We start from the raw sequence: 26,447 nt of genomic DNA on the forward strand, positions 1-26,447 counted from the left end.
CAAAGTTGTCTTCAAAAATGACAACATAACAAAACGACACAACATATCAAATTCCTAGAGGGTAGCATTTTTAACCTCCAGTAATCATGCAATTATTTAACTAAGGAATTGGGTTTTGTTTCTATTTTGACAAACAGGCTATCGTTGCAACAGCATCAACCACCATTCCCAAGCAAGTGTGTCTAGTGGCAAGACTCTCAGTCTCAGCAAGAGCAAAAGGAGTGCCTAATCCTACAGCTAGCTCTTGAAATAGAGATGTTGAAAGTGTACAATCATTTGCACTAAAACAATTTGCTGAACCCCTACTCACAAAGAAGTGTAAGTGAGGTAATAGGAAATTGCAGTAGAACTTGCAGTGTCCCACTTTCAATAGTCTGAAATGCAGCACTAGACATGGAGCAGCTCATGCACACAGCCTAATCAAAACAGTATGGGCCAGCATGTGAAAATCTCAGCAGGTCAAAGCAGGCAAAAACCAGGTGAGGGCAGGTGAATGAAGCCTAAATAATAAATAAATTACGCATATGAAACACAATGGGTGACCTTGGGCCAATTGGTAACTATCAACCTAACCTACTTCCCAGACAAACTTGTGAAGATAAACTCAGGAGTGGAGTGAGCTATGTACCCTGAGCTCTTTGGAGAAATGCAGAATAAAAATATGTCAGACAGTTAGACAGAGGCAGAAAGCCTAACTTTATGCTCTGATTGGCTGAGCAGGTGACAGCCAGCCAGCTTAGGCATTAATAGCATCTGTCTAGATTCAACAGTCCTGCCAGAATATTGCCTGCTCCTTTTCCTGCCGCCTGCCACATTTCCCCTGCAGCAGCTCATTCCTGAGTCAAACAAGGTGTCAGGGAGAAGATTTTGCAGGGTCTGGGCTGCTTCATGTACTTAGCGTCTTGCAATGAAAATGCACGCTACAGTTTTGTGTCTCCAAATAAGTCTTTGCTGTTGCTGCTGCACTTTGGCACCCCAACAAATCATTGAAGAAGTTTGTAATAATAAAGAAACAATCTCTGGGGAAAATGTCAGTGTGCACTAAAATGACGAATGACTGAGATGCACAAGATAATGGGTGTGATCACTGTTCAAGGCCCATTTAATAGAATAAATCTCAATCACCAAGCAAGATCAGTTTCCTACTTGGGGGGGGGGGCAGTCCTGGACCTAAAAAATAATAATGAATATGGTTTTTAAAATGAGATCTGCCTGAGAGCCAAATACAATATCTTGTCTTAAATAAATATTTCTCAAATGATGGTACAGAAAAGCTGTTGACTTTGAGCTATGGGATTTCACATACCAGAAAATAATTTATGAAAGTAGAAGACCACGAATGGTTTCTAGGCAATTCTTCCTGGCCTTCTACTTCCACTTTTCAGGATAGTAAAGCCTAAATCATGAAAGGGTGAGTCGTCAAAAAGCATGATAGATTTCAGAATAGTTTACCACAATTCCTTGATCCAAAATAAAATAATTGCAATATTCAGCTGTCATATTGTGTTCCTGCTCCATTAGAAACCTTTTGTGTCCCTCATTTTTGAAATCAGAGAGAGAGAGAGAGAAAGAGGGGGGGTTATGCTACATAACAATGTGGCAATATTACTATTTAAGGGGAAAAGAAAACTTACTGAATACTTTCCTTGTGTGGCAGTTAGAAGTCACCTGACTACTGGGAGAGATTATAAGTGTAAATTATGTCATCTAATAATCGGGGGAGGTGGTATTAATTTGGATTTGATTGGGATGCAATCAAAAGCTTTAAGAAATGAACTAATATTGGGGTGCAGGGTGATGCAGATGAATAGAACAATAGGCCAGGAAACTGGGGGGGGGGGGGTTGACATGACACATCATGCTTAAAGCACAGTGTGCAGCTACATCCCTTACTTGTCTTTAGTTAATTACAGACATAAAAAGGTAAAGGTAAAGGACCCCTGAGTTAAGTCCAGTCACAGATGACTCTGGGGTTGCGAAGCTCATCTCGCTTTACAGGCCGCGGGAGCCTGCATTTGTCTGCAGACAGTTTTTCTGGGTCATGTGGCCAGCATGGTGAAACCAGAGCAGTACACGGAAATGCCGTTTACCTTCCTGCCGGAGTGGTACCTATTTGTCTACTTGCACTCTGACGTGCTTTTGAACTGCTAGGTTGGCAGAAGCTGGGACCGAGCAACAGGAGCTCACCCCATCGCAGGGATTTGAACCGCCAACCTTCTGATCGGTAAGCCCAAGAGGCTCAGCGATTTAGACCACAGTGCCACCTGCATCCCCTAATTACAGATATAGCAGGGGAATTTGTTATTGGTTACACAGCCTGAGGGGGTTTATTCATTCCGTCACCAGCTGTGATTGCCCCATTACCTGTCCTGTTTGCCATGAGGCTTAATTTTGAAGAAGAAAAAATACATTGGTGATGTTGGAAACATTGAACAGTTCCTTGCAGCCATGTTTACAGAAGGGGATTTGAGCGAAGTTGGAACTTGGGAGGGAAAAGATATGAAATGCACATTTATACATTTTTCTACACACTGTATTGCAATATTAGTACAGTCGTACCTCGTTTTGCAGCCAGGATCCATTCCAGAGCCCCGGCCGCTAGCCGAAAAGGACGCAGGGCAAAGTGCCATGTCTGTGCACGCGCGTGGAGGGGTTTGCACTTCTGCGCATGCACGAGCAGCAAACCCAGAAATACCCATTCCAGTACTTCCGGGTTTGCCATGGATGTTCGCCGGAATGGATGCTAGACAAGGTGGATGTTTGTGGAGGTATTACTGTAATACAAAAAGTGATGGAGAAAAATGTTCTAATCAAGGAAGTGTTGGTCAGGTGTATTTGCCTAAAAATATAAACCAAGCTAAGTAATTAAACCTGCCTAGCACTAAGCCAGGTTTTTGGGAACTATTACCAGTGTATCCCCACCTGTGATATCGTGTAAACTTCCAAAACATGGCATTTCATGGGCAGAACTGGGTGAGCAAAGGATCCACTAGACCCTGAGCTGGTTCTGCTGTCTTCACATGATGGCAGTAGATCCAATCTAGGTTTCTCCTCTGCACCAGCCTGAGAGTTCACATAGCAAAAGAGCATTTACCCCTCCCACCTCTTCTGCCATGGCCAGTTCAAGTGGCCGTGCTGAGGAGGCCAGGAGTTTGGAATGCTCTTCCGGTGAATTCCAGCGACTAAGAAGGTTCAGAGTAAAGAGAGTTCAGGAGGCAGTAGAAAGTTATTGATATGCAGAGTTTCCTCTGGTCTACAACCACAAAATTACACAGCTGCAAGTGGTCATAACTCTGAATAATATTACCAGGAACACCAACAGAAGGAAATTGAAAAGATGCTGTGAAGAAGCCATTTATATTGTGCATGCCTAAAACCCGACTAAATAAGGCAAACAACGTCCCTGAAACAGAAACTCTTACTCTATTAAAGAAGTATAAAACTGTCCAGGATGATAGAAAACCACTTTCGCCACCACCCGATAACACAACTGGAATCCTCTTTGGAAGAAAATCGAGACAAAATCTCCCCTGTACAAATAAAGGGAAGATTGAAAACAAACAAAGCATTAAAGTAAAATTGCCAAAAAGGAGAACTGCAATGAGAATCTGTGACGCCCTCAACAGAAGACAAGAAGGCAGTTAAGGAGGCAATCAGAACTAATGGTGACATTAACAGGATAAAGGAATACACATGCAAGGAATCCCTAGAGCAGTTTATACCCAGTGAGTATGACATCAGGGAAGCTGCATTTGAAAAATTAACACCCCATTACAGTGGAATGAGGACATTGTGTGGGAGAAGCAAAAGTTGGCAATCAGACTGGAAATGACGAATTTGCATGGGGGGAAAGATATGAAAGAAGATGAACTGAAAGGATATAATGAAATGGTTTCCCTAGAAGAGCAGGTTTGGAGGCTGCTTCATCCAGTGGGTTCAGTAATAGACTCTGGGAGGAATTTAGTGCCCCACTATGTCAATTCTTCCACCAGCACAGCATTTCAGCTTGCCAGGTAGAATGATCTTCCACCCCACACAGTTCTGTGGGTCCTCTTGACCACCTCAGAACATAATATCTTTCTCCTGTAAGCTGGCTTCTTGCCTTCTTCTTGGACAGAGAACCTATTTTGGTTGGCCTGTGCTGGTTGTCAGTTGCCTTTAAAGCATGTAGATGGCTTGGATCTGCTGTATCCTTCTGCCTCCCTTCTCCTGTATAGTTGTATCTATCAAGTAAGGCCAGTAGGGAGAAGTTTGTTGCAGCATGCCACTTTTACCTGGTGTGCTCTGGTCCATGGGGTCACAACAACAACCACTTTGATAGAAGTAGGTTAGAATGATGAGGCCCTAGCAGCATCGGTCACATGTTTGATGTCCACAAGTCCATCTGTACCCCCACAGGCCCTTCCAGGTGCTTGCAGGGTCTGATTCACCCACCCCACTTTAAATTGACTTAGGATGGTGTACTCTTTTCTTCTCAGATGATGAGGTTTTAAACATTTATATGCACGCACACACACATATACATACTGCCCAGGCTTGTCCCCCAGAGAGGTAACTTTGCTGCTGCAAACACAGCAAAAACTATGCAGGAGGCAGCAGTTTCAGTTACCCATCTCAACAGTCACAGCTGTGATTCTCTAGTGGTTTGACTTCACCTCTGGAGGCACACTCCATTGTCTCTTGAGACAGATGAATGCCAATGTGTGTGTGTATGTTAGTGTCATGTAATGATGCATGGATATGTTTTCATATAAAAGAGCATTGTATAAATAAACTTTATGCAATAAATAATGTTTTTGCAATGCCATCAGCCAACCATAGTAAAATACTTTAAAATTCCAGTACAGTGGTACCTCGTACCTCGGGTTAAGAACTTTACCTCAGGATGAGAACAGAAATTGTGCAGTGGTGGTGTGGTGGCAGCGGGAGGACCCATTAGCTAAAGTGGCACCTCACGTTAAGAATGGTTTCAGGTTAAGGATGGACCTCCGGAACGAATTACCATATTTTCTGTCTATAAGACGCCCCCATGTATAAGATGCCCCCTATTTTAGGGGACTCAGATTTAAGAAAATGGGGGGAGATGGCCCAGAGTATAAACCGCCCCCTAATTTTTGACATTTATTTTTAAGGGGAAAAACCTAGTCTTATACACGGAAAAATACGGTAAGTTCGTAACCAGAGGTACCACTGTAATTTCAATGGATTAGGTTTAATGCTTTGATATCTTTCGCTGATATCAGTGGGATCTTTCAGTATTTCAGAAAACTGTACAATAAGCCCTAATTTTATCTTACTCTTTTAGGAGTCAGTGGAGCATGTTCTGCCCAAGTGTAAGAGCAAAGAGCCTTGTTTTTGTGCAGAAAGGAAACAGAAAAATGGGTGCTTAAGAAGACTTAATAGTTATGTTAATAGCCTGCTCTATCTCAGATGCAAAATTGTATGCAACAAACCTGTCCTTCTGATTATTTTTTTAGAAAACAAAAAACCTAGGGGACAGTAGTCTAAGACCCTTGATTTTAGTGGAGCGGAATAATGAGCACTTTTGGAAATCTTATATTTCCTGCTCTGAAATGTGAGTGGATTTTGATAATGAACTAAACAGGTGTTGGTAATCCCTCCAGCTTTGCAATGTGCTTTTATTAAAACATTGGTTTTTGAATCCTCTTAAGAAATGTGATTTGCAATATGCCATCATGTGTGTGTGGGCGGGAAGGGGGAATTAAATAAGAGAGTCAGCCATTATCTTTTGAAATGGGCTTGGAACTGAAATTATAATAACAGGCTACAACAATGAGAGCTGAAAAGCTTTTTGTGTGCGGAACAGGACTGAGAGATTCTCAGAATATGGTTTCTCAGACTTAACAAGAAACCCACCACTTCCCAAAAAGATCAAATAAACACACTTCACTGATTCATCTGTCACAATAGCAAAATATGGATGTAGGTTTGCTTTATGAGGTGCTAATAGGTATGGAAATGCATGTTCTCAGAGCATCCTGTTTAAGGACTTGTACAGATCTTATGGGCTCCATGTGGAGTCTTTTGAGAAGATAGAAAGTAAGTTTTTATAAGAGTTGGAAATAGTATGGCAAAAAGCCTGGTTTCCATGGTGTATGTGCTCATTTAATAGTGGGAGGATTGTCAACAACAGGTGTCTGTTTTTCCACTTTTAAACCATGTCATGTGTCAGTCATCTCCACAGGGCAAGCTTAAACACTCAGAAGGAAGAACCTGTGGCCACACAGATATCATTGGACCATAACTCTCATCATATCTGACCATTGGCCAGAAATAGCAGACAGCATGGGAGAGCAGCACTTGCCTGATATCTCAACAGCCGAGTTGCTGCTGATTACCAGGAAGAGATCAGCACAGTGCAAACCATATTGGCAGGGACACCAGATTTGCTGCACCATTGCAACAGTTCCCCACCATCTTGCTTCTCCCTCCTCTACTTTAATTGGATTAGTTAGATTTGTATTAAAATTCAAAGTGAATAGAATTTCTTCTGCATCCCTATGGATGACCCAATATCCAGAGGACACAGTGAGATAAAAAGGTAAATACTTTGCCTAGATCACAGTATCCCATTTCAGAGCTGGATGTGCTATCAATTGGGGTTCAATTTTGTGACCTCATTGGTTTCAAACAGCTAAGACTTTCAGCACTGAGTTATTGTACACACTCTTCCCCCTTTTATGCTGGTCTGACTGAAATAAGGTTTGATACTGATACTAACCCCTTTAAAATGTGACTGATAAAGCATTCAATATAAACATTTTTATCCCATAAACATACTTGGTGTGCATTTCTTTTTATTTCATGTGGTGCTGTTGCTTCACAGATAACAAGCGTAACCTCCTGTGGTTAAATAGCATTTTGGCTGCTACTTCTATCTATTCAATACAATGGATTCTTTGGTTCTGCTGCAAAACTCCCACTGATGTCAGTTTCCCAATGTTTGCAAATAGGTTCTTGGAGATTAAATCTGCTTTTGTGTGTAGCCTCATCACACATTTCATTGGTGTTATTAAGTATATCTACATCTCATATTCATGCTTAAAATATTCTGTTGGCACACAATCTGAAGAAGAGTCATCATATAGTCCTTTATTGCTATTCAGATCTTCAAATAGTTTGAACAAGGATTCATTTTCAGCAGGCATTTGGGAAATTTGAATGCTTTCCAAAAGTATATACAACTCTGTTGAGCTAGAAACTGGAACATTCCCTATCCCCACCTCCATTTTAATTTTTTTTAAAAATAAAGAAACTGTAAGTGCTACTTTGTTCTTCACAGAACTGCACAATTGTCAATGCACTTGCACACAGCCTCAATCGTTTATCATCTCCCTCTCAATACACCCCTTGTTCAGAAATGAAGCAGTCCCGCCCCCCCGGTTCACACCCCTTCTGTAGTGCTGAAATTGACAGACTGATCTTACCATTGGATCTGTACTACGGATGCAGTGCATGTTTTCCTCCACTGGAATCTGCAGATAGAGAGCTCCACCACAATAGAGGGCCCCTTCTGTGTCTACTGACTGACCAAGATTCACACGGTGATCGCGTGTACTTAGATATTCTGCTGTGTGACCTTATGACCCTCAACAGCTTCACCTGTGTCCTTTTAATTATCCCAGTGACCTGAAATGTTTTATACTGTGATGCCAATAAAGGTATTTGATTTGATTTGATTTGATTTGATTTGACTTATTGAGCTATTGACAGGCTAATGCTGGCTAATGCTGGCAGTCTTCTTGTGGGTAGTAGCTGGCATGAGAAGACAAGATGAGGGAATAATGCAAGCTGAGCTGAGCAAGCAGTGGATCTATTGGATCCTAAGCCAGGCCAGAGTGGGTCTGACTCTCTTAGGGCTGCCATATGTCCAGATCAAAGACCGAATTGATGTCCAGGCAGAATTTGTGAAAGGCAGCTCAACAACTTTCGGGTTTCCTGAGGGGGAAAAAACTAAACAAATTTTGGGGTGCCCTGGTTTTTAACTTTTTGAAATACGGTGACTCTAGACTCTTAGATAATCAACTGCCACACCCTGCCTTCTGCCCTGGCCAGCAGGAGCAAGAGACCTTCAGAAGTGACAGCAGTTTGAACACTGGATTCAACTCTGCTGCTCTTGAACCAGGTGTTAGGATTGCTCTTTAAGTTCTTTTTCTTGCTTTGGTTTAAAAAGACACAAATCAGCATTTTCACTAACGTGGACATTTGCATAGGTGTTCTGCTGCTGCCGCCATTATTATTATTATTATTATTATTATTATTATTATTATTGGTCTGAAGCGATTAATTAGACAGCTTTACAAAAGGAGTTACTTAAATTGCCCCTTTTAAAAGGTTGTCAGCACACTGCCTTAAATTGGTGGTTCCCTGCCTTGTCAAGATCGATCACACTGGACTAGAAAGATCATTAAACTGACTCGATAGAAGACAGCTCCTTACTTTACAACTGATCTCCTAAAGCTTCTGACATTGATGAGCACGTCATGCCTGGATTTATGCCATTTGAATCCATTCTATTTATAGAACCTCATATCGTGGCTCAACTCAGTTATACCATAATCTGCTCCCCAGAGTTCTCAACATTATGGTGGGAGAGGCTCTGGCAACATTTTAACAACACTTGGCCTTTGTAAGAGCTGGTCTGTCCTTTGATGAAGTTTGATTAATTTCACATAAATCTGAAGGTCAAGCTTTTACTTATAAATGGTATTTTTAAAAGTCACTGCCACCACAGCAAGGCAATTTATTGTAGAGTTTCACATGGGACTATCAGAGGCCATCTAATAAGTTTGCATTATCAGAAGATCATATTTCTCCTCCTACTGATGTCCACTTTTGTGATGAGTGTTATTCCTTCATAATCTCTCAGCAAAACAATAACTGCCTTTCATTACTGGCATCAGAGCCTTGCTGGTAAAATAGGATCGCATATAATGAATAGACATTTTCCATTTGCTCCGTGAAAAGGAAGACGGTTCTGTTTGCAAATTGGAATTCTCATTTTAATTGTAACTGACTGGGGGGGGGGGGGAGGAACTTTCAATGCACATTCAGAAGGTGTATTTATAAAAGTGTATTGATCATACAAAATATTCAAGATAGATACAGTCTTTCGATCTCATGTGTAGTTCAAACAAAGAAAAATAAAGTGGGGAAATTAACAAATTTAACACCGAAGCCCCTTTTAATGGTATCTGAGATACTTAAGACACAGAAGGCCAGTTAGAAGCTATAAAGAATCCCAGGTTCTAAGATTACATCTGCAAGCTCCTTTAGTACCCTTGGGTGCAGTTCATCAGGCCCTGGAGATTTGAATTCATTTAAAGTAGCTAGATGTTCCCTTATTACCTATTTTCCTATCTTGGGATGCAGCACCCTCCTTAAATCATTTATCATGTTATCACCAGGTTGGGCACTGCTTTCCTTTTGAGTGTTGTGCCTTCTGTCACCCAATTTCTTAGTCTTCTCCACGCAGAGGCTCTCCCACTTGCTTGTTATTTCTCTTGCTCCAAACACAGTAAAATAAACCTTTATTTTTTTAGTTAGTTAGTTAGTTAATTTCTTACTCTGGGAAGCACCAGCTAAATATACTTCGTGGTTACGTGCAAAACCTCCCATCTGCCATCCAACCATGGCACAGCGGCTCTTTTGTCAAGCAACAGAGATAAAAATTTGCTTCATTGCTTATAATGAAGTTAACAGTCTAACGTTGTTTGACATTACTTCAGGGTGTTTTGATCTGCAGTGTTCACACAAAATATTAAGGTAATTAATAGTTCGTGCTTTTAATCCTAGAGAAATTCCTCCTTTGACTCATGCAGTTCCTTGTCAATGTCACCTCTCTTTCCCCCCTTCTAAAACAGTTGAGGAGGAACTTTTGTAATTATGCTGGAAAGTACACTAAATATATTTCTTTCCTTTCTCCTAACAGAAACTCCTTCCATCCAGTGAAAAAAAAAGAAGATATGACATATCTGCAGATTGTTAAATTGTCAACAGACAGTAACTGGCTGAGCCCTATTCAGGGTAGGCCCAGGGTAGGAGTATGATGGAGGGCAGATCTACAGCATGCATTTGAAGCACACCCAATGCACATTTAAAGCATATGACTTGCATGGCAAGGCCCCCAGACCAGCCCCTTGTTAAAATAAATTCACATGGACACAGAATATTTAGTTTAAGTTTATTGGCAAAATTTTAGGCCACAACTTTATTGAATTACAGAAATGTGAGTGGTATTGGCTTAGGCATTGGCATAGACTATATTAGGCTCCTGCCCACTTTGCAGGTAGTCAATAAGGGCAAACCACCCCAAGAGGAAGCCACATCGGGGGAACCCGCCTGTAGCTTTCCTCGGTGTTCCCAGAGGCCTGGCATGGCCCTAGCCCCTCAAGCGGACTTCGGACAGGAACCAGGCCCTGGATTCCTTTAACGGAATACCCTTGGTAAATGGAGGGGCAGGCAATGGCTGAGTTCCCCTCCCCCACAAATCAATGAGCCAATGCCTAACCGCCAAACCTTACAAAGTTGTGACGATTGCTAAGTGGTAGGCAAAAACCAAGGGGCCAGTGCCAATCTGTCAAATGGAAACATTCCTATCTAGCCCCTGTCCCAAGACAGGAGACCAACCAACATCCAAAGCAAGGCCAGAGAAAACATAAATTACAGGGAGGGTGGGCAGGTGTTTGGCAGCACGAAGTAAGTGCACAGCCCACGTTGTGCTGCCACTTTTAAACTCCCCACGATCCCCCTGCTCAAAAACGATTGGCCAATAGGCCTGGGGTGATCGTGATGCCACCCTGGCATGAAAATGTTACTCCGCCCATGCCAGGGTGGGGGGAGGAGCCGGGCTGAGGGCCTGCCCGCAACCAGGACCATTCTAAAGATGATCCCACTTCTCATAAAGCATCCTGTGAAATGTAGTATTTTAAGGGTGCTACAGCTCCCAAGATTCTCTGGGGTAGTCTTGTGCTTTGAATTCGTGTTGAGTGTGCTTTAAATGTATTTGCGTGTTGAGTTCCACAGTGCCGCCCCCCAAATAATTACACACTTCACACATCAATTTTTGTTTAAGGTTTTTGGCATAATTTTTGGCCACAACTTTATTCAAATACAAAAAATATTGTGAGTGGTTGCTTAGGCATTGGTTATGACTATCTGTCCTGGCCCTCAAGGACAGAGCTGGCCCTTCCGGACTCCACCGGAAGCCAGCGTGGGAAACAAGTATTGGATGAGAAAGTGAGGTCGGGAAACAGACCCTCACTTCTCACCCTCATGTTCTGGTGGGGCTTGCACGGCCCAAGTCCGGCTCCACGGACAAGGACGAAAAGAATGGCAAGCCCCTGGATTCCTTTAACGGAATTCCCTTTCCGCTTCATTTGGAGGGGTAGGCATTTACCCCTCCAAGCACCAATTAACCAATGCCTAACCGCCAACCTTACAAGTTGTGACGATTTGCTACGCAGTAGGCAAAAACCAAATGGCACCAGCCAATCCGCCAGATGGCAAAATTCCTACCAGGCCCCCGCTCCAAGGCGAACGACCCCATGACAGGCATAGCAAGGTCAAGCGATCAGCTTAAATAAAACCCCCCCTATTAAAGGGAGGGAGGGCGGGTGATCCGATGCAAAATGGCCAAGAGGACGTCCCCACGTCTGGCCCTTCTATTTATAACTTCTGACTCCTCCTCCAAATTGGTAACAATCAATAATCCCCAGCAACCCAATTAACCCTTAAGGCCAGGGTTGCAGATCAATTTGCCTAGTCATGGCAGGGCGGCCTGTTCCCCAACCGCAACACGTGCTCTCTGTTAGGGAGAACACGCTATCTGCTCTTAGTTGGATACCACACATAAGCATTTCATAGCTTTTCATCAGAGTTTGTATCCCACTACTAGTTATTAAATCAAACCCACTGAAATTGTCCCTGCAAATTCTTCATGTGCCATGTGGTCATGATATTAAAGCAAAGGGGCAGGGAAAAGCTATTTGCAATCTTCTATATGTCACAATAGATTCTAGAGTACGGCTACCAGAGATCCTTTCTTTGCACATGATTTTCTCTCTCTCTTATAATAGGTGAAAATCAGGGTATAAGACAGCAAGAAGCAGATAGCTTCAGTTGAAAAATAAACACCTATTATTATGGGATTATTGCCAAAAGACAGGGGTTTTAAAGTGCACGCATGTCTTCCTACCAACACTTACTACTGTTTCTCTGTAAAGCATAATATTCACTGATTTAATAATATGCATTCTTGCCTGGAAGTAAACTAAATTGAATGCAATGTAAGTTCTGAGTAAACTTGCAATAAACATTTATATTTATCAGAACTGTCTAGTATTCTAGATTTGGATGTTTTACCTTAAATGTAGCTTATTTCAAAAGTATTCCCTAGATTCTGACTGGATTCTGGAGCTCCCATCCAAGTCTCCCCAGGTGTTTCATGAAGTTCAGTATCAAAGTGTAAGACTAATTTGCATCAGCTAAGGATCAAAATCATTATTCTCGTAGTTATGGTCTTGAGCAACAGAGCCACTGACATTTTGTAATCAATGCAGAGTTCTACTCCTTATTTTATTTTTCTGCAGTTAACACATGACAAATCAAAATTTATTGCAGTAACCATGAGTAGTGAGGCTAAGTGATTGACGAAAAATATAGTAGCACTGGTGGATATGATTCCGTAAGCTCTTTGTATATAAATGATAAAAAAGAAGATTCAATAAATGTAAAGCTATTACATCAGGCAAATACATTTACGGAGCGCTGGAGCCAGTGGGTTGGCTCGTTTTTATATGAGATGTCTGAATTATGTTGACAATCTAATAATGTGCCTGAGTAGCTAAAGGCTGGTATAGGCCTGCAGGAGACAGTAATGTTGCTGCAACATCTTATAACATTAAAGACATCATGGAGATAAATGAGACTAATGTAGTTTGAAAATGATCATCTCTCTTGGTTTTAAAAAAGAACTTAGGTAGATAAATGAATATTAGCTATGCAGTACACATATCTGTAAACGTGAATGTGTGGTTTATTGTAGATAGCTTTCCCATATAAAAAGTATTGAACTGTGCCTTTCTGCAAAGCATCACTGTCTGATTTTAAAGACCAACATATAATTAGAAGAGAGGGAAAACCGTCACTTTCTGTTTCTATCAGATCATAGTGATTACTTTACACGAAAATCACAAAAAATGGCATTATACAGCACAAGTAATGAAGTGTGGGTGGGAAGCCAGCTGCGTTGACATGCAAAATTAGAGACATTTCCTGACTTTATGTGATTCCAAACGAAATATAGTCAAAATATTGCTCTGTGCCACATTTCAGAACACAGTCAATGGATTTATTTTATCTTGCTTTGAACTGCAATATTTATGAAAATGCCCAGATCATTTTGGAAAAGGTTGACAAATTTGCTCTCCTTCTCTGTCCCCCCATATTTTTCTATTATTGATAGTTAACAGCTAACTTATTACAAGTAATTGCCAATTTAATCCATTCACTATTTTACAGAACCCTTGCAAAATTAAGTTTGCATAGTGACTCATACATAATTGCTATTAATTTGATGCCATTTTAATTGTGTGGAATATTGCACACCTTGGGCTACCAGACTAATTTCAGTTCTACAAATTTCATGTAAAAGTACTGTGCCGTATTTCAAGGTTTTGTTGAGAATGCTTCAAGGATCAGAATCATCACCTGGGATAAGAAAAAGAAAAGGGAACACAGACTAGTTTCCATCAAACCTGAACATCCACATGCTACGGTATTGTAGGAACACGACTATAGAAATGTGTTCTCAAAGGCAGAGGAAATATATCAGAAAGGGTAAGATCCAGTTCTGGAAGCCCACAGGTGCAAAAACCATTATGGGAGTCCTATTCTAAACGCAGCACAAAAGCCAAATCCAATGGGTGGCTTGGACTGGCAGAAGGGTTTCTCCGTATTTTGTACTCGTTTGTACACTGTTTTCTATTAATATACTGTACTTCTGTTTGGTCTACCACTTGTGAAATATTCATCTGCCCAGCCATGGAGAGATCTGAGTGGGAATCTGTTTGCAGGTGGGCACTTGTTTCCAGAAAGGAGGGAGTGGGAAGTACAGTGTGTTGATGCATGCAGGTCATGTTGGGAGTGGGGAGCTGCCAAACATGCCATCTGCTCTTGGCACCAAGCCCACTCTTCCTGAGATATCAGTGCAGGATTAGCTGGCCACCATTTGGAGTTGAGTAGATCTTGTCCCCTCCACATTCATAATGGCTTCCTTACTGCTGTGTGTTGTTGTTGTTTTGCCTACACCAAGGAAGTGTATTGTTAACAGGATTGGGGGAATGTCAGGGAAATCTGAAAAGGAGTCCAGGAAGGAGGTTAAAAGCACAAAGAATGATGGGCTGGATTTTGGGAAGGGTCTAAGAAAGTGGACAGAGGAGTGTTCAGCTCACAAATTATCAAGCATAGTAATTTTTTTAAAGAAAATAAGATTCGTATACATGTTCACTTCATGCAAATGTGTTTAATGTTAATAAAAAATGGCCCTTGTTATTCCAACTCACTGTTGCCTGGTGTCTATATTTCCAACCTCCACTAGCATAGAAAATACCTTGTGAAATAATGCCAATTCTCCTCCTGCTGCTGCAAATGTTATATTGGGCCTTCTTCATACTAAGGTGTCCCTAAAAGAAGGTGGCAGAAAAAGTCCACATATATATATATATATATATATATATATGTATATATATATATATATATATAAAATTTCAATAGATACTCGTTTCCTTCACTCTTCCATAGTCCAAAAATAATAGAAAGCCTTGTAACCTCTGCTGCATCTCCCTAAAACTTCATTTTTTCCCCACCAAAGCATTTGAATTTAATGATAATATTTTAAGGAATATCCTTTGACTCAAACATGAGTTATCCTGTATTGGATGCTACATCAGGTTGTAATGGCAAGCTTTTAAACACTGCCTTTGAAACAAAGCAGTCTTCCTTGTGAAGGCACCTTTGATGGTTTCATGTATCCTTGCTAAAAAGAAGTAAGAGTTTGGCAAAGCTAGCAGGTTTCTTGGATGAACAACTTCAATATTTGTGCTTGAACTGCAGGGGGGGAGCCCTGGTAGAGGCCTGGTTTGATAAAAGCAGCAGGCCCAGGTTTGATTAAAAGCAAGGTGACCAAGGCAGAAGAAAAGTGTGCCAGTGAGAAAAGTGCTAAGTAGTCAAGGCAAAAAGAGGAATGGTTCCAGATTTTGTAGATCGGGGTGGGAGAGCAGGCAAGCGATAGGAAGATTTTTTTTAAAAAATCACCATTAAATATATAGGACATCATATTTTCATTTTTGTAAGGCTTAGAGTGAATTTTCAGATGCATGTAGGCAGTGGATGAAAACAGATGAGGAGTGCTAATTTATCATGGTATGCATGTTACCATTTGATAAGCTGGTTAGCTTGACTGTTTTGCCAAATGTTATGAATAATCATAATAACTCCCTTGATTCCCTAGATTTCTGATCAGGTGTAGAAGTGTGGGTAGATATCTCTCCCCCCCCCCAAGCTTGGCAAGACAATGCTGTTAACTACTTTAGAGTATGATTATATACTTCTGCTCTGTATGGTAAGTTATAACTTGGTAAATGGTCACTTGTGTACAGCCAAGCAGAGGAGAAGCAGTAATTGCATGCTACTTTCTTGAAGCTCTTTCCTTGGCTTCCACAACAACTTGTTCCTCCTGCTGTGCTGTGACTGCAGGTGGGGAACTGTCTCAATAGCAGGTAATTGAGTACAGGTAACACAGAGTCATGAACATGTAATTATTTATTCTGTTATTTGTAGTCTGCTTACATGCCCTGGGAAAAAGCATCTGGCTTAAATGTACCAAACTATATAACTTTGGCATTTTAAAGGCCTCCTGCTGATTGTGCTGCTGTGGATACTGTTTGTTCACATAAAGATGGGAAGCTTTGTCCCAAAAGATAGACAGGAAGCAGCAGTGGGGAGTCTTTTAACACTGTGTAAATTAAAGCAATCCAAAGAAATTTCAAACTGAACAGAAGTTTCTCGCTTGTTTTCTCTCTCTCTCCTTTACTAAATAAATACCATAGCCTATTTGGTGTGCACTCTAGTTTTTACTCTCTGAAATATGTTGTTTCTTCAGATTCAGAAATAAGTCCTTCTTTGCTGTACCAGCCATTAAAACATACCCCTTGGTAAACAATGGTTTGATCTCTGATAGGATTGTTGTTGTTTAGTCGTTTAGTTGTGTCCGACTCTTCATGACCCCATGGACCAGAGCATGCCAGGCACTCCTGTCTTCCACTGCCTCCCACAGTTTGGTCAAAATTCATGCTGGTAGCTTCGAGAACACTATCCAACCATCTCGTCCTCTGTCGTCCCCTTCTCCTTGTGCCCTCCATCTTTCCCAACATCAGGGTCTTTTCCAGGGAGTCTTCTCACCTCGTTCTAAATTCTTGCACATCATTACAATTCCACTTCATGAGAAAAATGGTCCAAATGCTTTCCAAACACATTGGCAATTTTAATAATAATACAATTTTAAGGATAATACAGTTATTACAAGTAATCAAAGGCACTAAAAATACATTAATAATGTCAGCATTATTATTCAAATGGTAAAAGAAAAAGAAACATTTCATGTCCAGCACAGGGATGGGGGAGAAATTCCAATCCATTTATATTTAGAGGCAAACCTATCTCATTGGCATTTTTTAAACAATATGTGAACCGAAACACACCCATCCTTCAGAATTTACACTTCTCTGAATTTTGCAGTGCAATTCTCCAGCCAAGTCATTTGTACAAAAACTAAATGTACTAGGGTAAAATATGCAGAAAAATAATGTATTACTGAAAATAACATACAGAAATGCATTACATAAGCCACATTATTTACAAAGATGTGTACATTAGGAAAAATTTACTGAAAAAATTTACATGAGGAAATAATAATAATAATAACAGAAAACATGTGGAAATGTGGAGAATTGAAATTAAGTTTGATCTCAGCTAGCTTCCACCTTGCTGCCTTCCTCTTTACAATCTGCCCAGAGGGTTCCACTGGCAGCTCACTCCTCCTAACTATCAGGGAGGAGGAGATTAAAACTAAAATTCTGGTCTCACCAACTTTTAGTTTCCCTATCTTGTGTCCTGTCAGTCCCAATGGACAGCAGCCACCACTGTATAGTTAAGATTATATAAATTATCCAGTGGCAACTGAGGGAGCGGAATCCATTTAAAGAAGTAACAACTAAGAAATGCTTTCATTAAGAACAGTTAAAAGCTACAAGCTCATCCTTTGTCAAACACACACACACAAACAAACACACACACAAATGCACCGGGCTGGGATAATTGTTAGTCTACAACATGGATACTGTAGGAGAACTGTCATTTTACAATCCCTGTAATCTCAAAAGCATTTTCAGAGATGGGAATAAAAGCGCTAATGAGGTGAGTTTTCTTTACCAACACAATTATTAATACAAGATGTTGGTGGAAGGGAGGGGGGGATAACAATTTGACAGATAATTCCGTAGCAGCGTATGCTGTAATATATACCACGCTGTATTCATAAATTTTAATAGAACTATTTTTCATTGCGAGAACTGTTAGAGAATTCTGTAGGCTTTCTGGCATTGTGGTAAGATGAATGATGAATCAGATGCAACACAGGGCTCCTTAATAATTTATTGGGTCATGAGTTATGGTTTTATTCAATTGAAAATTATTAGATGGGCTTGCCCCAGGCGCCAAGCATGCTATATGTGAAAAGGGGAAAATAGATTAAGCAAACACTCAATGAGTTTAATCATTTCAAACAGGGCACTGGATAAAGGCCTTGACAGATTTGTCATTAATTCCACAGACGTTTTTACCTCTACACAACATAATCACAAGATGGGACTTGTCAGTGAAACCGAGGAAATGTGGTGTTTGTAATGAATAGTCTAACTCATCCATTATTTTCATGTGAATGATTTATATTTTCTTCAGTGTGGGAGGACAAGGGACAACGGAGAAGACAAACTGTCTCTTCCACCCAAGCAGCAATGTGGATGCACCTCTTTTTGTGCATGGACTGAGCTCCCAAGTTCTTATTGGCTAACTGGACACAGTTCCTTCAGCTGATAGATGAGACCAGGATTTACATATAAGCTAAACAAGCTATAGCTTAGGGCCCCACTCTCTTGCCCCCCCCAATTCACTATTAATATACTTCTTCTTAATTGTATTTCATTTCAACAATTTGATAAAATCCACATTTTGTTATGTGCAAATTGCTTGAGATACCTGTTAGATCCATAAATTACCATATAGCATATATTCAACAACAAAAACAGCAACAATATGTTGTTGACAAAGGACAGCTGGACATATAAAGGGCCCCATTACCTTCAGTAGCTTAGGGCCTCATCAAACCTAAATCCTGCCCTGGGTGAGTCATGAAAGATGAAATTGTATTATCCTCTGTACACATAAACGTACACATACCCACAGCCCAGATTTTGTCATAATGCCATCCATCCAAGTGGTGCATGTGTTTTCTATACATGCCTCTTGATCAGGCAAGGGAATCTGCTTGGGCAACAAAAAGATGCTGACCTTTTCTATCTACATAACTTGCAAGTACCTGAACTCCACAAATTTTTGACTCACTAATTCACCCACCTGCTGCTGTGTTCAAATTGGCACCTATTAGAGAACATGTTGCAACTATTGAGGCAGAACTCATACTGCAGTATTCCCAAAGTCACTCTGTTAAACTGAAATGTTGATAAGGTGGGTGACTATGAACTGGATTGTCAAAAGGTTGCTCTATCAGAAACCTTCAGGGAAAAAGTACTGCTGCTGACATTCCTTTTCACCTTCTGTTCTATATGTACATCTAGCATGCTGCACTTCTGGCTCTGGTTTACTTCTTGTTTCCAGAGGCCTAAACTGCACTTTACATTAAATTCATATTTGCATTTTTACCCGTCTCTTTTTTAAAAAGCAGCTCTCTGCCCCCTCAGCTGCATTTGGATTGAGATAAGGAATTGGAGAAGATTGTGTCAACTCTCCACACCCACCCCACCCTCCATGCCATGATCCCAGTGCAAATCACCCTCTCCTGAAGCTGCCACATATCCTGGGGGGGGGGGTCACCAATTGTGAAGAGCAATCTCAATATGTGGCCCTGATTTACAAATTGTGGCACTGAGGATACAGGAAATGGTTGCCCAACTCTCCCCGCTTGTCTTGTCCAAGAACAAATATTCAGAGGCATGGCGCCTACAACAGTGGCAGTAGAACACAATCATCTTGGCTAGTAGCCATTGAGAGATATCTTCCATGAATTTGTGTGATCATATTTTGAAGTTGGCTTCAGCTGCTACATCTTGTGGCTGTGAAGAAGCAGAAGACTGCTTCACAGTCACAAGATGCATCAGCTTCACCCATCAAGCTATTGAAGAAGTATACAAGATAAAAACAGAGTAAAGCACAAAATCATAAGCTATAAAATCAATTCAGCAAGTTCCCAAAACAATAAAACTCTATCTACAAAACACAAATTGCTTTAGTTATAAAATTGATATTCCATAAATGACTGAGTTGTATCTCAGGAAATCCCTTTTAAACAAAACTGTCTTCAGTAGATACCTAAACATCATGATGCTAGCCTGATTTCAGATGGTAACTGATTCTAGAGAACTGGAGCTGCAGCACTAAAAGTCCAGTTTCCAGTATAGGCCAAGTGCACCTCTGGGGCATACGGTTCACGCAACAGAGCTCCATCTGAGGAGTGCAGTTGCTAGTCCCAACTTGATAAGAAACAACAGCAAATTTGTTTTTCTCATTATCCCTGTAAGACAGTATGATTTATTTTCCAGTCATCAAATTAACCCATAGAAAAAGGGGCTTGCAGAGAGGACTCATAATTCATTTTAGGTTTCCTGCTTGTCCTTTGGAGTAAAATACTTTTAAGTATTTCGCCTCTTATTCTACATCATATGTAATTGGGTTGCAATAAGTGATGCCGCTGCAGTATCTCCATCTTTCCCAGTAGGAGTAGCAGAGGGAGGTCCCAGTCAGAAGCTCAGTGGAAATGAATGAAGGCTAAGCAGCAGAAGTGATTAGAGGATTGTAACATTGACCTATATTGCACATAAGATGCACTTATCTCTGGAAATTGTCAAATTAACCCATGTATTTGATTTGGATCCCCTTTATAATGCTCAGAGATGCCTCAGGCAAATGATTAACAGTCAAAGCATACTTGCATAAGTGAACTGAAGTGCCTTTCCTTCTTTCATTTTTTTAAAAAAAAAACCAAACAAAGAGGATAAACTCTAAATGAAAGTGATAATCTTCAAAAGCAGAGGCTTATAATACCCGCTGGAAATAATAATATCAGTCTGTTATTGCCATAGTGAATAGTTGTGGTAAATCAATATTTAACCACAACAGTATCCTGGCAATGTACAAAACTCAAAATGAACGCCATCCCTTCCCAGAGACCTTGCATTCTACCACAATGGATAGGACCACAATGGATAGGACAAAAGTTAAAGAAGTTGGTTATTATAGTGTCAGGGTTCGTTCACGTGAGTGAGAAGAGAAAGAGAAACTGGTAACAGCAAATGCTTGGTATATGGGTCTATGGCTGCACTGGAAATCATCTTGTAGAAATGAAATTTCAGAGGGGATTTGAAAAGGAGGAAATAATCACTGAATGGATGGACACAAAACATGATGACTGAAGAAATGGAAGCAGAAGTTCCTACCCTCTTCTCCACCTTTGCTTTAGTAACAGTATCACTTCTTTGCATTGCACCACTACAGCAAATTTGCCAGTACAGGGTAGGTCTCCTAAAGTATACCTGTAACTTGCATTAGACATGGCTTGTTTCATATTCTTCCACTAATACTGAAAAGCCATGTTTGTCCACCAATGGAGTTTGTTGTTCAATTCGCTTCCTGAAATAATTGTTTCAAGAGAATGAGGTTTCAGACTAGTAATTTGCTACCCTCAAGGTATTTTCCATTAGCTTTTTCCTAAATTCTAACCGAGTTACTTTGAGCAATTTTAAATGCACATTATATTTCTAACCTAATATGTTTGCCCACAATTTTTCACCAGCAGTCAAGCTTAGCTAACAAAAATCTGTTACTTTAAGCACTGTTAGATTTTCTATTACATACCTCATTAGAATAAAATCAAAACAGATACAGTTCTAGATTTATTCTAATATTTACAGAATAATATCTTCAGTTTTGTGGCTGAGTATTCCTGCGTACACACAGAAAATACTATTATTTATTATTTATATTATTTATTAAATTTGTTTTCCACCCTTTATCCGGAGACCACAGGACAGTTCACAACATAAAAATACAAAATGTGAAAATACACAATAAAACAATACAAAACCCAAACCAATACCCGCCCCCTTCCACAAGCATAAACACTACTAGCTTAATCAGTTGTTTAGTCTCATTTGCAATCTAATATTATAGAATGGGTTGACTGAGCTTAATTATAATGAAGTTCTAGAAATAGATTCTTATTCCCTAATTCTGTTTCTGATTTTTTTTATTCACTAATTTTGTTTCTTAGCAATCCCCCAGAATCAAACCTGGGAGCCTCAGGAATCTGATTATAGGGTGTCAGGTAGTCATTTATTTTACAAAAGCAGGAGGGATTTGAGAATATTGGAAGTTGCCCTATATACCAACTCAGACCATTGATCCATGTAGCTCAATATTGTTTACGCTGATTGGAAGCAGCTCTCTAGGGTTTGAGGCAGAGGTCTCTTTCAGCCTTTTCTTGTGATGCCAGGAATTAAATGAAGAAACTTATGCATGTAAAGTATGTGCTCTGTGACTGGGCCGTGTCATATGATACTATGTTATACTAAGCGTGCAATACTATGGCAAGATCTCCCAGGATGAGCAGCTATGGATGCAACCAATTTCTGGCTAGGTTAGCTGATTCTCAGCTCAGCTGACAGAGCCCAAGCCTGTATAATTCCTCCCAAAGGGGGGAATATGAGTTTGGGGGACATAGTGGAGCAGACCAGAGTTGGGGGATCCTAAGCCTGTTTAGCTTGGTCACATGACCTGGCAACCCACTACAGAACATCATTTTAAATGCTTGTTTCCCTTTTGCCAGGCAGGATTAGGCAGAGCAGCAGCAGCAGGACTACTGGCGAAGAGGGTTTGAAACTGGTGGAATATTAGGCCATCTTAATTTACATTGGCTTTATGCCAGTTTCTGGAGTGTAGGATTGCTCCCCAAGTGTTTTGTTATATTGTTTCAGCATTTCTATTGTCTAAAACTAGGAACGGCAAAAAATCCGTTAGTTTCTCATTTTAATGTGAATCTACCTAGTTCACATTTTCTGACCGAGTAAGCACAGCTATCCTTTGACATCTCCACTGCTTCAGTTATTTTTTTTTTATGGTACGGGTAAAAGTTTACAGAAAAAGTGCAACACAGTAGGGAAAAAAAATGGCTTCAAATATGTGTCTGGTAGAAAAAAAGAATATATTAGGAGACACACACATGATAACTGGTACACATTTTTCTGTAGACTTTTCAAAAAGTTCAACTGTAAACTGGAAATAGAGCAAAACGAAATTAAAAATGGGAAACTGAGAAAAACCAAAACTGGAAAATTAATGCATCTCTACAACCTTGGACCTTCCATAAACATTGCTTTTAATTTTCTCTAAACTCTAGTTATCAAGAAGTGAAAAAATTAAACAGATGGGACATGCCTCTTAAATGGTTGACAGGGATGTGAAGAAAGAACATAATTCTCAAGAGGCAATATTTAAAGAGCTCTCGTTAAATAGAATATTTCCCCCCACCAAATGTAGCTGAACAGGTTTCTGTAATATTTTACATAACTATATGAAGCAACTGAAAAGGGCTATTGAAAATGCCAGGAAGACCCTCAGAGACTGTATTGTAATTTTCTTTAATCTTCTTTTTTTTAAAAAAAAATGAAAGAAAAGAAAAGTACATTGACTATAAACCTATTCTGGAAGCTCACAACCTTTAAATCTCTCAAGCTGGGTAACTAGAGGGATTCTAAAGTTTAACACAATCTAATAACAAATTGAAGAGGCATTGACTAAAATCTGAGAGGCACAAACGATCTGCAAAATCAAATCCATGCCACAGGCAAAAGAAAGTATTTCTGGAAAGATTTTTGTTGCTAAATCTTAAGAATGGTAATAAAGCATGTCCTAAAGGAAGGTGCTTTTGTGTGTGCTGCAATATAGAATTCGCTACTAAAGGTTGAAATGAGAAGAAGCAATTCACAACTCAGCATTTATTTAAGAACAACTCACTGACTTGAGGTAGAACAGCTTGATCCTATGGGGCAGGTGTGGGGAACCTCAGCCTGGAGGCCGAATGTGGCCCTCAGAGCTGTCGGTCAAGCTAAACTCCTCACAAGCCCTGCTCCATGCCCTTATCGAGTATGTTTGTGTAGCTGGAATATGTCACTGAACTGTGATAATACTTCCAGATAGCCTAGAAATATATTGCTCTTGGGTGACTGGAACATAGCCTGATGCACAAAGGCAGAAATGGTATCTGTTGCTCTACTCACTTTTTTTCCTTTGACCATGTTGCCCCTGGAGAGTTGCTCACAAAAGAATATATAGTCCACAGGCTTAAAAAAATTCCTTACCCCTGCTACAAAGGTTTAACCTCCCCTCCCCTCGTATTTTTCTGTCTTCTGTGAACTCTTTCCAAATTCAGGCTTTTTTTTTCCGAATCAGGGGTAGACAACTCTGCCACTTTAGAAATTTCTCAGCTGCTCTTTTTATGATCATAAATTTAGCTATCTACCTGGAAATTTGTGATTATTTTCAAAAAAATCATAATGAACGTTTGTCAGCATTTCAGTGCACATTTTCCTTAATATACACATTTTTTTTCAACCAGTTTCTCCTTATATATGCATTTTTTTGTGTAATTTCCACTAATGTATGCATTTTATGTCCACTTTCCCCAAATATATGCATGTATATGCATGTTGGTATATGTGGGTTGGTTGAGAAACTGTGTCACAAAATTCAGAGAAGTGTTAATTCAGAGAATTATCAAAGGATAATTGTGTTTTGGTTCATGTATGGCTTCAAGAAGTAGTTTCTAATTAAAATACAGATAAAAAAATGAATTTCTGCATCATTCCTATTACAGTGGTACATCGAGTTACATACGCTTCAGGTTACAGACGCTTCAGGTTACAGACTCTGCTAACCCAGAAATAGTACCTCGGGTTAAGAACTTTGCTTCAGGATGAGAATAGAAATCGCACGGCGGTGGCACAGCAGCAGCGGGAGGCCCCATTAGCTAAAGTGGTGCTTCAGGTTAAGAACAGTTTCAAGTTAAGAATGGACCTCCAGAATGAATTAAGTACTTAACCCAAGGTACCACTGTAATCACTTGTGTGAAGGGGCAACATTAGTATTATGAGACTAGACCTTTAGCCTTCATTGCATGGCTCTTTGGGGCTTCCATGTGTCTTCTTTCCAGCTTCTGATTCAAATACATGCAGCAGGTAGCTTGTGGAGGCTCACCTTGTGACCTAGAACCCTGCACAATCAGCATTTTAAATCAGAGAGCCTACTTAGTACAAGAGGCCCCCTCACTGCAAATATTTGTTGAGAACATGTGGGGAGCCAGAAGCCACGCAAAAACAGGAGTGCAGTACATAGTCCCATGGTTCTTTTGTATTTTTGTTACCCTCTCACATTAGTACCAACTGAACAGGGCTTTCTTAGTCCCTGGATGATGGTGCACAGATGGGGAAAGGGAAGATTCTCGCAGCAGAATTTTGTCAATTTCATACTCTATTACAAACAAGGAACCGAACTTGACAAAGTCTTATATGTTCCTGGAGTTCTGAATTGCCAGGCTGGAGAGTGTTTCAAAATTACAAATGAACACCCACCCACACAAAAGGAAAAGTTCATGAAGCAGAGTGGTGTTGCAAATAAAGGCTCAATCCTGGAAGTTAAAAACGAACCATTTTTTTTAGGCACAAAAAATGGCGTTCTATAGCTAAAATCTACAGAGTACTCAAGGTCGGATGCATTTTCCCAGACAAAATGTAATGTAGATTGTACACTGTGGACAACTGTGTCCACATAAGAACTTCACAAGATGTTGTCCTGATTCCATAGAAGCCATAACTTTGTATGTAATCCCTAGAAATGCAGTTGTATGAATGGAAATGAGCTAATGAAATGTACCTTCATTTGCTTGGTTCCACAGTGGTGGACCTGGGCACCGCAAATTTCAGTGGCTCCCCAAACAATGCCAAAATCTGGTGTCCTTCTACCTTTTGCCTTCTGCTGCATGTCATAGTTGTGGTGCCTACTGTGGTACCACAGAAGCTCTGCACCCAGTGCAACCAAACCATTCATGCTCCCCTAGATCTGCCGTTGGGTTCCACCACATGCCCCTTCTGACTATTAACAAATCCCCCTTTTCTCCCCCTAGGCACTATTCACTGGATAAAGATTAAGTGTATTCCTTTTCACCCATATTCTCTTCTCTCTTCCCCCCTCCATCCATAAAAGCAAAGCTCATTACAACACTCACATTTATTTTTTTAAAAAAATCAGTTCTCTTTAAGGTTCTCTTGAGTTACCTTTAGGCTGTGAATCAACAAAATGTTTCACAGCTTCTAAGTCCCATTCTCCCCCTGCTGTGCCACTGTTTTAAGAATAGCTCTGTAAGCCATTAAAGGACAGTGTTCTTCCCAATGCTTAACCTAATGTTTAAAAAGCAGTTACCCCAAGTAATATTGTTTTAAAGAAATTTCCCTTGTCTATATAAACAAGCTGTTTCATTGCATTCTCCTCTTTCACTTCACACAAAGACAAATACAGATTTGCTAGATCCTTATCCAGAGGCTCTACTGATCCCTTTTTTAAAAAAATCAGAAGCAATGAGAGAAAATATGTCTTTAGCAGGCAAGGCCTTTTGTTCACCTTATCCCAGCTGCCCCACAGCATATCACTCATTGGTTCCTGCTACAGGAAACAGGACTCCGGTTATACCCCATATCACTTAAAAGGAAAGGATGAACAAGGGAGCCTTTTATGCATCAGGTAATGCCACATGATTTGTTTTCAAACTTTTATCTCACCCATCAGTTCTATAAGATCTCTCTTTATTTTTTGCCCTCCGACAGGCAGATGATCCAATTCAGGACACTACTACTCAGCTTCCATTATTTCTGTGGGCATTATGAAGGTAAGGAACCATATAGTTTTCAAACAAGTAAAAACAAAACCATGGCTTTGCCAGCACACCCTGGAAGAAGACTCATGAGACGGTGTAATGGTGGAAAGGTAATATTTATTCAGATATAACAGCAGAAGCACAGCCAACA

The sequence above is a fragment of the Podarcis pityusensis genome (genome assembly GCF_964106645.2).
Source record: "Podarcis pityusensis genome assembly, chromosome: 7".
Lineage (NCBI taxonomy): Eukaryota > Metazoa > Chordata > Lepidosauria > Squamata > Lacertidae > Podarcis > Podarcis pityusensis.